This window comes from Lissotriton vulgaris, unplaced genomic scaffold (assembly GCF_964263255.1).
Source record: "Lissotriton vulgaris unplaced genomic scaffold, aLisVul1.2 SCAFFOLD_3147, whole genome shotgun sequence".
Lineage (NCBI taxonomy): Eukaryota > Metazoa > Chordata > Amphibia > Caudata > Salamandridae > Lissotriton > Lissotriton vulgaris.
In genome coordinates, this window is record NW_028255459.1 from 159,215 (window position 1) to 171,301 (window position 12,087).

At 47.4% G+C, this 12,087-nt stretch overlaps 1 protein-coding gene across 1 annotated transcript in view; it reads right to left on the minus strand.

Annotated features, from left to right (window-relative positions):
- LOC147659115 (phospholipase A and acyltransferase 3-like) overlaps positions 1 to 12,087 on the minus strand; it is a 186,919-nt gene that overhangs the window by 150,332 nt on the left and 24,500 nt on the right. The gene's annotated exons all lie outside the window — the stretch shown is intronic.

The following is a 12,087-nucleotide window of genomic DNA, read 5'->3' on the forward strand; positions in this document are numbered from 1 at the left end:
CCCATGACATTTGAATTGGTTTGTCACTAACCTATGAAGAAGCTGCTTACATTCCTGGTCCAGTGTGCAAGTTTGGTAGAGGGAAATTATATCTTCACGCGCCTCCAAGTCCTTGTTGGGGCTCAGGAAACTTTAAACACATAGTAAACTTGCTCCACCAAAGATAACTTTTACAGCATTGGATGAGTGACATAATTTGGTAGATGATGACACATCCTCTGCTCCTTTTCCAAAAGAGCATATGTCTTCTGAATTTATAAACATTCCACGGTTATGCGAAAGAGCTGGACAAACAAACTTATACAAACAGGAACCACATAGACTCTCCAAACTTTACATACAAATCCTTGTTGCTCAAAGTCATACTGTTGTGGTAACGTTCCTGAAACTCTCTCACCACCACAGTCAGGGGCAGCTCTATATGTCTACCGGTATCCAAAGGTGTCCTACACCTACTGTGGGGCAGTAGCACAATAACAAATTAGTCAGGACGGGGAAATGCGAGCACATGTGCAATCCATCCCTCCTGGCGTACAAGCATGTTTCAAGAAGGATGTTGGCCAACATTTAGGGCAGGTCCTATCAGATTAATTTGTGGCCTTATCCCTCCTGGCGTACAAGCATGTTTCGAGAGGGATGTTGGCCAACATTTAGGGCAGGTCCTATCAGATTAATTTGTGGCCTTATCCCTCCTGGCGTACAAGCATGTTTCGAGAAGGATGTTGGCCAACATTTAGGGCAAGCCATATCTGATTATTTTGTGGCCTTTGAATCTGAAGTGCAGACAAAACCCTAACATTCCCTCTAGAGTCTGTGATGAATCACAAAGCATTGCCCACTTACTACCTACACTAGAGTCAGCAGGACTCCTCTCTATCCTCCAGGTCTCTAGTCTGAGTTGCTTGTGTTCCAGTTCAGGGAGGACCTGGCTTGGCAAATCGGGATGAACTGTTCTTTTGCGAGCAGGGTCATGCCTGATTTGAGTATCAGTGGATCGATTCTGATGTGGCTGGTGGGCAAAAAACCGATGGGTTGGAATGCTAGCCCAAGCAATTGCCAGAGATCAGACTTATTGCAGAATTAATCTCAATACCTTTTGAGTGTTTGATGTTGGAATTGCTTTTCATATATTAAATATTTGTGCTAGCACATAATTAACGAGTAGACATGCATACGCTATTTGTAGAAATAACTTATGTTTAAATCCTGTTTATATTAATTGCAGTTAATGTAGGCCTGAATTTTAAAATGACTATCATTGGTGGCCATCTTAGTTTTGCTACTCACAAACATTTTATTTCTAGGCGAGCAGGAGATATAGGGGCAGATGTATCAAATTACCTATTTGCGATTCTCAAATAGCGATTTTTTGAGAATCGCTATTTGAGAATTGCAAAATGGTATGTATCTAAAAAAATCGCAATTTTTTAGCGATTTCTTATTATTCCTTATTTGCGAATAGCAAATTGCGAATTCGCAATTAAGGAATAATTTCCCATTAATTTCTATGGGCCAGGATGCCCATAGGAATGAATGGGAAGTTATTCCCAATTTGCGATTCACAATTTGAGAATCGCAAATTGAGAATAATTTCAAGGGTGCAAGGGTGTCATAAGGACACCCTGCTGCACCCCTGAAATTCACATGTGTGCGCATATGGTGCACATACATGCCCTAAGGGCATGTATGTGCGTGACATGGCACCTTCACGAATGCAAAAAAGTGCATTTGTGAAAGAAATCGCAAATTACCACCACCTTCAAGTTGGTGGTAATTTGTGATTTCTTAATGACGAATCGCAAAAATAGAATGCTTGATGCATAGCAAAATTAAGGAATCGCAAATTTTGCGATTCCTTAATTTTGCTAGGCGATTTGCATCATACATACCGTTTTGCTAATTTTTAGTCGCAAACGCTGCTTTTTTGCGAATCGCAGTCTTTGCGACTAAAAATTCCCTTGATACATCTGCCCCATAATTTTTTAACACAAAGTTCTTTTTCCGTCTTTTCTGGGTAAAGGAATGTTTTCTTCTCTTTGTGATGATCATGGAATGTTTTAATCAATAGCTCATTCAAGAAGAAGTGTGCAGTCTAATCCATGCATCTTAATCTATTACAGATAGAGTAGTTTGAAGTATGCAGAGGAAAGCATGTTAGTGAGAAAACCTTGATAACTTAACAAGTATGTAATAGTCTCATTGTGCTGTAACCTAATTGGACATTGTTATGCAAACTACATGTAAGGGGGGACAATGTTAGTGCGTGTTTCTTTTTATATATGCCGGAGATTAATTGAGTAGGTCAGAGGCACAATTATTAAGGAACAGAGCAGAACAGGAGTATTTAGAGCGCTCTCTCATGAGAGAGGACTGACTTCTTTCTCCTTTCTTTTGAGGCGACCCCATTCTGGCTAGCCATCTGATTATATTACTTTTATTTAATTTGAGCTGCATATTAATTGAAGCATATGTATTTTAATTATTAACAGATGCTAACCTGATTTTTGCCTTCTGTAAACCATTAACTTTCGATAAATGTTCACGGTCTGAACCTATATTATTCTCTGTCCTTTTTGTGGAGACTAATGTGCGTTGCATAATATTGAATGTGTTGATTTGTTGACCAGGTTCAGGTGTGAAACTCCATCCATCTGATATCAATTTATGGTCCTGAAATTAGCACATAAAGCGCTAACAGATGTACAGCCGTAAGTGCCAACGGTATGCCCAGATGTGGGTCCCTTGGACACTGCCACTGGAAGCAGGCTACACTAGATTGACAAGCCCCCATCAGGGCGAAACGGTTGTTGGGTTGCTTGTGTTCTGGTTGAGGGAGGAGAAGGCCTTGAAGATCGGGCTGGATTGTTCCTTTTAGCTCAGGGTCAAGACGGATTAGTATATGGCTGGGCCCAAAGTGAGGGAGCATGTTGAGCAAAAGAACAATGGGTTTGAAAGCACCCACCAAGTGATTGCTAGTGGTTATATTTATTGCAACCATTCCTCCCATCACCTTTTGTGCGTTTTATGTACTGCCCGTAGTGGCATGGGTATGCCCAAACGTGGGTCCAGTGCACTGTGCCACTGAAGACAAGCTACACCAACTGTTGAGCCCCAATTAGGGTACAGCCAGTCTTGGGTTACTTGTGTTCCGGTTCATTGAAGGCCTGGCTTGGCAGTTTGGGCTGGACTGATTTGTATATGGCTGGGTCCAAACTGAGATGGCATGGTGGGCTTAAGTACGATGTGTTGGAATACTACTGCAAGAGAATTGCAAGCATTCCTCCCATCATCTATTTGTGTATTTTCACACAGCCCTTTTTGAGTTATTGATAAAGGGAAAGTGCAAACTAAGGATGACCAGCTTATGTATATATCTGTTAATGTTTGCATACATTGGCAGTTTTTTTTAACCCCTTGCGCGCTGGCTGAATTTGCGCGCTGTGCGGTTGAAATAAAGAGTGGGCAGGGTTCGGACAGCCCCCGGCCGTCCCACGCACACGCCCACCGTGACGCGTGACGGCCAGGGGCCGTTCGCAGCACGCAAGGGATTAATCCCTGAGCTTCCTCAATGCCCACTTGCTACAAAGTGGTAATGCTTAGAGAAATACCATAATGTGATTGCCTGCAATCTTTCAGATGGATGTAGGCAATCACAATGTAGCCCTCACTAGAATACATCATCGGGAAACCCGTTGCTGCATTAGGTGTAAGTGGGCGGGGTATGGTGTGGTCCCCATTACTGAGGCAGGATAGGAAGTGATACATGGCCTTCAACCCCACACACTGTGGCATGGCCAGGTCAAGAGAGGGTTTAAAAATAAAGGTTTTCAGTAATAGGTCTGACTTATGTGCCATACCTTTTATGTGCTATACCTTTTATATATTTTAGTAATGTTGCATAAAAAACACAAACATTACCGTATGCCAGCATTATCCTGTTTTGTGTTGCACTAAAGCGAGCTTGCTAGAAATCTAGGCTGCACCAAGGTGAGATTGCTAGACATGCAGAATTGCAGTATTAAATGTGACACATTTCTATATCTTTGAGGTGATCTTAATAACTGGCCGTAGAAGAGATGTTTTTCATTCTCTGTGGTTCATCTGATACAGAACCACGGAAGATACAACAAGCAGCAGCTTCTGTTTGCTTCCTAAAACTCAAGTGTAGACACTGGTAAAATCATCCTATGTAATGAGTATTGGGCCTGAGCATGGAGACCTTTCTCACTATCTAGATCATCATGTTTTAAATATATCAGTGTTTGCTCTGGGGCAATGCAGACCGACAGGTTCCTTGAAGTTATTTACAGTCAATTCTCTGCCTTTTGGCTTAATTCCACAAGATATACCGTGGACTGTTCATTACTCGGCATATAACTTTACAGATAGAATTGCTGCGATCAGCTATTGGTAGTTTGGTGGAATGTTAGACCACCGTTTCTTAACCTGGGGTCCACAATGCATACTCAGCGGCTTCAACGCTGTTAAAAAAGTCATTAAATAAAATGCTCCATAAATGTGAAGGAATTTAAAATTGGTGGCTAAAAATTAAGTTAATATTCTTAGCTTGATCGTTGGAGCAGCACATGTGGAGTAAACAAAGTCTTGTGTGGAGAACCGGTGACCTAAATTTAAGCAATGGAATGCACTAATAAAAAGACAGCATGCCATGGGAGCAAAAAAGACAAAGTGATATGCTAGAGTGTAGCTTCATCTGTTAGAAGTAAAACCAAACGCTGAAAAGCTCCAAAGTTCCAATAGAAATTACAATTGTACACCTTAGCACCAATGAAAAAACGTCAACACACACTTGGCATCAAGAAGGCCTCATGGTTCAACGATGACCTCAAGAAGTCCAAGAAACTGTGCCGCTCCCTTGAAAAGGCCTGGAAAAAAGACCCATCCACCATCAACAAGGACACCTTCAAAAGCGCCATCCGTACTCACCACCAACTGATCCGAAAAGCCAAGAAAACAGCATTCAAAAATCGACTTGACAACAACGCCCACAACAGCAAGGAACTTTTCAACATCGTCAAGGAATTTTCCAACCCCTCGGCCAACGCCAACGACATCTCCCCCTCTCAAACCCTCTGCGATTCCCTAGCCTCTTTCTTCCACAACAAGATTGCGGACATCCACAACAGCTTTGACAACCAACCCGGAAGCCAACCCACCCTACCTTCAGCTGACCATCTTCCCCCCGTTAACACCCTTAACGCCTGGAACCCTATCTCCACTGAGGACACCCTCCGCCTGATGAATTCCATCCACTCTGGATCCCCCACAGACCCATGCCCTCACCACATCTTCAACAAAGCAGACTCCGTCATAGCTCCTCACCTCCGAGACGTCATCAATTGCTCCTTCAACTCCGCTACCTTCCCAGAAGACTGGAAACACGCTGAACTCACCGCCCTTCTGAAAAAACCAACAGCAGACCCCACCGAACTCAAAAACTACCGCCCCATCTCGCTTCTTCCATTCCCGGCCAAAGTCATCGAGAAAGCTGTCAACAACCAACTCGCCGCCTTCCTCGAAGCCAACAATTCACTCGACCCCTCACAATCGGGCTTCCGAGCCAAACACAGTACTGAGACCGCCCTCATCGCAGCAACAGACGACATCCGAACTTTACTGGACAATGGAGACACTGTCGCCCTCATCCTCCTCGACCTTTCTGCAGCCTTCGACACAGTCTGCCACAGCACCCTTTTACACCGCCTCAGAAACATCGGAATCCAAGGAAAGGCACTGGAATGGGTCACCTCGTTCCTCACCGGAAGAACCCAGAGAGTCCGCCTCCCACCATTCAAGTCCGAGGCCTCTGAAATCATCTGCGGCGTACCACAAGGATCCTCACTCAGTCCCACCCTCTTCAACGTATACATGAGCCCCCTCGCGGCCATCGCCCGCCAACACAACCTCAACATCATCTCTTACGCGGATGACACTCAACTGATCCTATCTCTCACCAAGGACCCCAGCACCGCCAAAACTAATCTTCACGAAGGAATGAAAGAAGTCGCCGAATGGATGAAACAAAGCCGACTGAAACTGAATTCAGACAAAACAGAAGTCCTCATCTTAGGTAAATCCCCCTCTGCATGGGACAACTCCTGGTGGCCGGAAGCCCTCGGAAATGCACCCATCCCGACAGACCACGCACGGAACCTTGGCGTCATCCTGGATTCCTCACTATCAATGAACAGACAAGTCAGCGCCGTATCCTCTTCCTGCTTTAACATTCTTCGCATGCTCAGAAAAACATTTCGCTGGATCCCCACCGAAACAAGGAAAACAGTCACCCATGCTCTGGTCACGAGCCGACTGGACTACGGAAACACCCTCTACGCAGGTACCACCGCTAAACTCCAGAAGAAACTACAACGAATCCAAAACGCCTCAGCCAGGCTCATATTAGACATCCCACGCAACGAACACATCTCTGGTCACCTTAAAGACCTCCACTGGCTACCCGTCAATAAGAGGATCACTTTCCGACTGCTCACCCACGCACACAAATCACTCTACGACATCGGACCAGATTGCCTCAACTCTCGACTGTCCTTCTACTCCCCCTCCCGCCAACTCCGCTCTTCCAGCCAAGCCCTCGCCACTGTACCTCGCATCACCAAGACTACCATGGGAGGCAGATCCTTCTCTTACCTGGCTGCCAAAACATGGAACTCACTCCCCGCCTACCTTCGCCTAACCCAGAATCACCTAGCGTTCAGAAAGCAGCTTAAAACGTGGATATTTGACAAATAATCCACCTCCCCCTCCTAAGCGCCTTGAAACCCTCTGGGTATGTAGTGCGCTATATAAATCTCTTGACTTGACTTGACTTGACTTGATGTATGCTTCTTTCTGTAATTTGTTTGATGTTTAGAGGTGCAAATCATAGAAGTAGCTTAGGCTGCGGTCCCCAAATTAGGCTGTGGTCCCCAAATTTCAGTAGTAATGCAATACGGATCAATAAAAGCCAAAAAGTTAAGAACCACTGTACTAGACTGCTTAGGTAAGGATATTTGATGAATGAAATAAGGAGTATATACCATTTTCGATTTAAGGATATCATTATTTGAGGAGTTATTTATAATTGCAATGATTTCGAAGTTCAGGCAGAGCTCTACAAAATCACCTGTAGGCGAGAGATCTGACAGGTTTGTCTGACTCCTAACACTGCTATCCAAATCAGTATTACACTCTGGGAGGCATAAGAAACACCTACCAGATTTCCTTTCCTATGTAAAGCCCATACTTTCCAATTGGGGCTTAGGAATCTCCTGGCAGGAACACAAAAGTGTGGCTAGGTCGACAGGGGGAGAGGGATCCCCACTCCAGCACCTGTGAATGCTGAACCTTGTGCCATAAAGAATAGAAGGTGGGCTTCTCCTGGCCCATGCCACCCTTTGTCTGATCCCATAAAGCTAGGCCAAGGCCAGTCATAGGGGCCCATTATGATGTTGGGCGGATTGCCCCTGCCAGGCTGGCGGTAGCCACCGCCAGCCTGGCGGGTGCAATCCGCCCGACATCCACACTCCTTCCCCCCACCCGCCATATTAGTATGGCGGGGGGGACCTCGGCAGACGGAATGACCGTCCACCGTTTTTCCTCCCCGGTCGCCTTGCGGCCGGGCGGAAAAGGAATAATATGGTGGCGGTGTCTATCAGACACCACCAGCCATATTATGATGGGCATTGTTCAATGCCTTTCCGTGGCGGTAATGCCGCCACGGAAAGGCATGCGGTCTTCACTTTGGGGGCCGCCTGGGCCCCCAAAGTGAAGGAGGGGTGGGGGGTGCACACGGGGGGTACCTGTGGTACCCCCCTGCATTTGCATATACAATGCGGTAGGCACCGCGCGGTGCCTGCCGCATTGTATATGCAAATGCATATATGCATTTATGGCATTGTGGCGGGCGGTGCAGAGAGCACCGCCCGCCACAATGTCATAAATGCAGGATGCGGCCGCCACTGTGGAGGCCGCATCCTAATACCACCCACGGCACCCCCGCCTTTATGGTGGGCGGTCCCGAGTACCGATGGGATGGCGGGCGGACTAAGTCCGCCCGTCATCCTAATGACCCCCATAGTGTTCATATAATCTCTGGCCAGGTTGATTCTGAGTCCATACACACAGCACCTCAATGTAATCTTCTGTACCAAAACTGAGGGTATATAGAGAATGCATGGTTCCCAAGGGTCACATCATCCCGTCCAATGCCACGTGCCACTGCAACAGTGTCCACAATGTCAACAAAAATCTGCACTACATAGATAATTCAGATACTGCACCCAGCTCTGCACTCCCTCAATAAGTGTGTGCGAGGGCAGAGAATCAAGGTTGTAGCGAGCTTCTTTGCCCATGGACTACTAGAGCCAGTCTTCGACAAGGTGGAGAGTAGATTAGCCTATTCTATATGCAAGGAGGCTGAATAGTATAGAGATATAAATGGGATAGAGTTTGGGAAAGTCAACAATTATGTAACTGGAAATAAGAGACAAGGGCCATCTAATGCTGCTGCGGAAACAGTAGGCATCGGCTATTCTACTCAAGGAAACTAAGATCATCATTCAATCCTCCTGGTTAACTTGTAACTCACAGATCAGAACAACTCCACAACACAGCATGAGAACCTTGTAATGATGCTGTGCTTCTGACAGTCGTGTGGCACTGAACTGTTTTCATTGACAGTCCAGTGACCTTGAAGTGGTTCCATTGACAACTGGGCACACCTAGCGCGTCCACAGATAGCCCATTCACGCTACAGTGCTTTCTGTCATAACTCAGTCATGTTGTAGAGCTTCCAGTGGTAGTCCAGTGACTTTGACTCCAGTGGTATAGCAAGGGTGTGATTGGCCCTAGTGCAGACAATGGTCTTACTCACCACCAAGTGAATACTAAAACATCCAATAGTATAATGCAGAGCGGGTCAGTAATCATTCATGGACAACCTCATGTTTGCACCACAAGCAGAATGACAAGGCGAGTGCAAAGTGTGCCCAACAAAAGAGTTTTCTTCTGTGATTTGCAGTAGGAAAAACCTGACGCCACTGACAGGAGCAAATTGATCAAAATATAGTTTTGCACACTCGTTAGAGAGTGTCATCATGCATTAATTACACGTCACTCCCTATACCTAGGTGTGTAGCCCAAGAACAGATGCAAGTTGCACACCTCACTAATTGGAACACTCTGTGAAATAAATAGTTGCACAATTTATACCCAAATTTTCCAGTTTGACCGTAATCAGGCCCCACGTCTTTTGCCAGTATTGATGTGTTGTGAAAGAAAGACTACCAGTACAGAATTGATCTCACTGGGAACCAACACCAGAAATACAAAAATGCTCAATATAGCCATGTCTGATGGCAACCATACCTTCTTGTTAGAAATATACTTTGGGAATTCAAAATGAAAGACTTGACACCAATACCTGAATGTAACAAATAATGAAAAATCCTTGCCAAAGAACAACCACACCACTTCTTTAAACTTTTATTTACATGAAGAAAAGTGGGGGAGTCAAAATTAGGCACAACACAGAAAACAAGAAGATCCTAGCACCTTCTAGGGCTTTGATATGGTACCAATCATAACGCTAGAGCTTACACAGTAAGCCACTATAATTCAAATAATATGGGCCCTATAGTCAATGTTACCCTATCAGTCAAGATTAATCTACTACTAAACTCTAAAACTCTGGAGTTTCAAGTTATAGACTTTGAGTGGTGTTTAGAATGCTCTGTTTTCTTGTTTCTTCACAACCCTGGGGGTCAAGATAGACAATCAATGAGATTGAATTCAACTGTGAAGGAGCTCAGGGGGTGCTAGAGGGCGCCAAGCAAGATGGCTGCACTACCGTGAGGCACTAGCTGCTCGAAGACCTATCCGACTCTTATCCTGTCCATCCAGCCATCATAGGCACCAAAATACTAATCATTGTGCAGGAGAACAACACCGGAATGCCAGATATCGAGAAATAAGCTCCTACCTGGCTGCGGAGTGCTTACCCACGCGGTTGATCTGGAACTGCGGCCGGTTCCAACATGGCGGACACAAGATGGCTGCCGGCGCAGTAGCGAGAGCCGCTGTGGAGACTGAGGTGCTAGTCCTGGCTGAGGCGGGGAGCGCTGCTGGGCCTTGCCGTGCTTGGCACTCCCTTGCATCGTGGGAGTGGGGGACTGCGGCCCCTTACTGAATGCCGCAGCCCGGCTGCTGGAAGAAGGAGCCGGTGGTTTGTTGCAGGCATTGCGGACTTCGGCTCTCGGAGGAGCAGTGTGAGAGGGCGCACTTCTGACTGGAGCCTTTCGGGGAGTTGTCTTGCCGACCCCGTAGCCTGCGGCGCTGAGGCCGACAGCGAGGAAGTGGGAGCCTGCAGAGGGCGAGTGAAGACTGCAGGAAACGAGGACCTGGGCTGCCTGCCTCAGGGCCTCCCGGTCCGGCTGGCGCGGCGGGAGCCTGAGGACCGGCTGGAGACATCGTAGCGGAGCCAGATTTGAGTGGCTGAGGGACGCGGCGAGGCTGCGGAATGCCGCAGGAAGCCGAGCTGGCCCCGTCATGAAGGGGGCATCCCAGAGAGACAACAAGCGGTGAGTGGGGCCTGCAGTAGACTGTGGGGAATGATGCTGAGATTGGGACAGACTGTGCTGAGCTTGCTATGCGAGGCATCTGGGCGGCTCGGATATCGGTTGGTGTTCAAGGCTGAGAGGGCCCTGTGCAGTGCCTGCTGACTGCCTGGCCCAGAGCTTGATCCCTGTTGATCCCTGATGCGCTGAGGAAAGGGAAGGGTGCCCACACCACGAGCAGGGGGACATTGTGGCTCAGGGATCCTGAGGAGGGGACATCATCAGCCTAGTGGTGCAACTGGAGCAATTGCTGAACGTTGAGACAGGGTCCTGTAGGGGCCTAGACGGCACTGAGGGGGGCTAAATACGACTTCGTAAGAGGCTTGCTGCAGAGGCACTTGGTATACCCTTTTTGCCCCAACCCTGATGTGAAGAGAGTGGGAATCTGGATCTCTCCCCCCTGGGCACCTCCTGGGATGGACCCACTGCTGCATGGCACTGTGTTTTGAGGGTGTGGGACTCGGTAAGGGGCCCTCTTTATTACTACCTGGCCGGGGAGGAAGACAGACGCCAGACACCTTTAGGCAATTCCACGACTCCATCTTGTTTGAGGGATGGGAACTGAGCAACAGATCACTCCAGTCATCAATAATCCCTCTATCGTGGAAACATGCCAAGGTTATCCCCTTGCTGAAGAAGTCCACTCTGGATGCATCCCTGCCAGAAAATTTCCGGCCTATCTCTCTCCTTCCGTATTTGGCCATGGTGATGGAAGCACATGTTAATTACACCTTGACCAAATATCTGGAAGTCAATGGGATCCTGGACAAGTCACAAAACGGTTTCCGAGCTAAGCCTAGCACGGAGTCCGCCCTGCTGGCAGTTACTGAACAACTGAGGGAATCACAAGACCTAGGCAACACCTCAGCACTGATCCTGCTCGACCTGAGCGCGGCGTTCGACACGGCCTCCCACGAGATTTTGCTCCATCGTCTCGGGGAGATCGGGGTCAGTGGCGGGGCCCTGGCCTGGTTTGTGTCATTTCTATCTGACCGCTCCTTCCAGATTCATGCCCCGTCATATCTGTTGGGCAGATTCCCCCTCAACTGCGGCGTCCGTCAGGGCTCCGCTCTCAGCCCCACGCTGTTTAACGTGTACATCCGCCCTCTTGCCCTCCTGGCCAAAGAGCGGAAGATCAAAATGATCTCATATGCGGATGATACGCAGCTGATTTTCACCTTCTCTAAGAACATCAGACCAGTTAAAATTCCAGGAAGATGTTCTGGCCATCTCGGACTGGATGACGGAGAATTATCTCCAACTCAACTCCTAAAAGACGGAGGTGCTCCTGATTGGCCGTGACTCACATAAGTGGGACCACCAGTGGTGGCCCTCGACAATGGGTCCCCCCCTAAACCTAAAGAGGTAGTTAAGAATTTGGGGGTCTTAATGGACAACACCCTCTCATTCGAGCTTCATGTAAAAAAGTTGCTGGAACCTGTTTTGGCCTCCT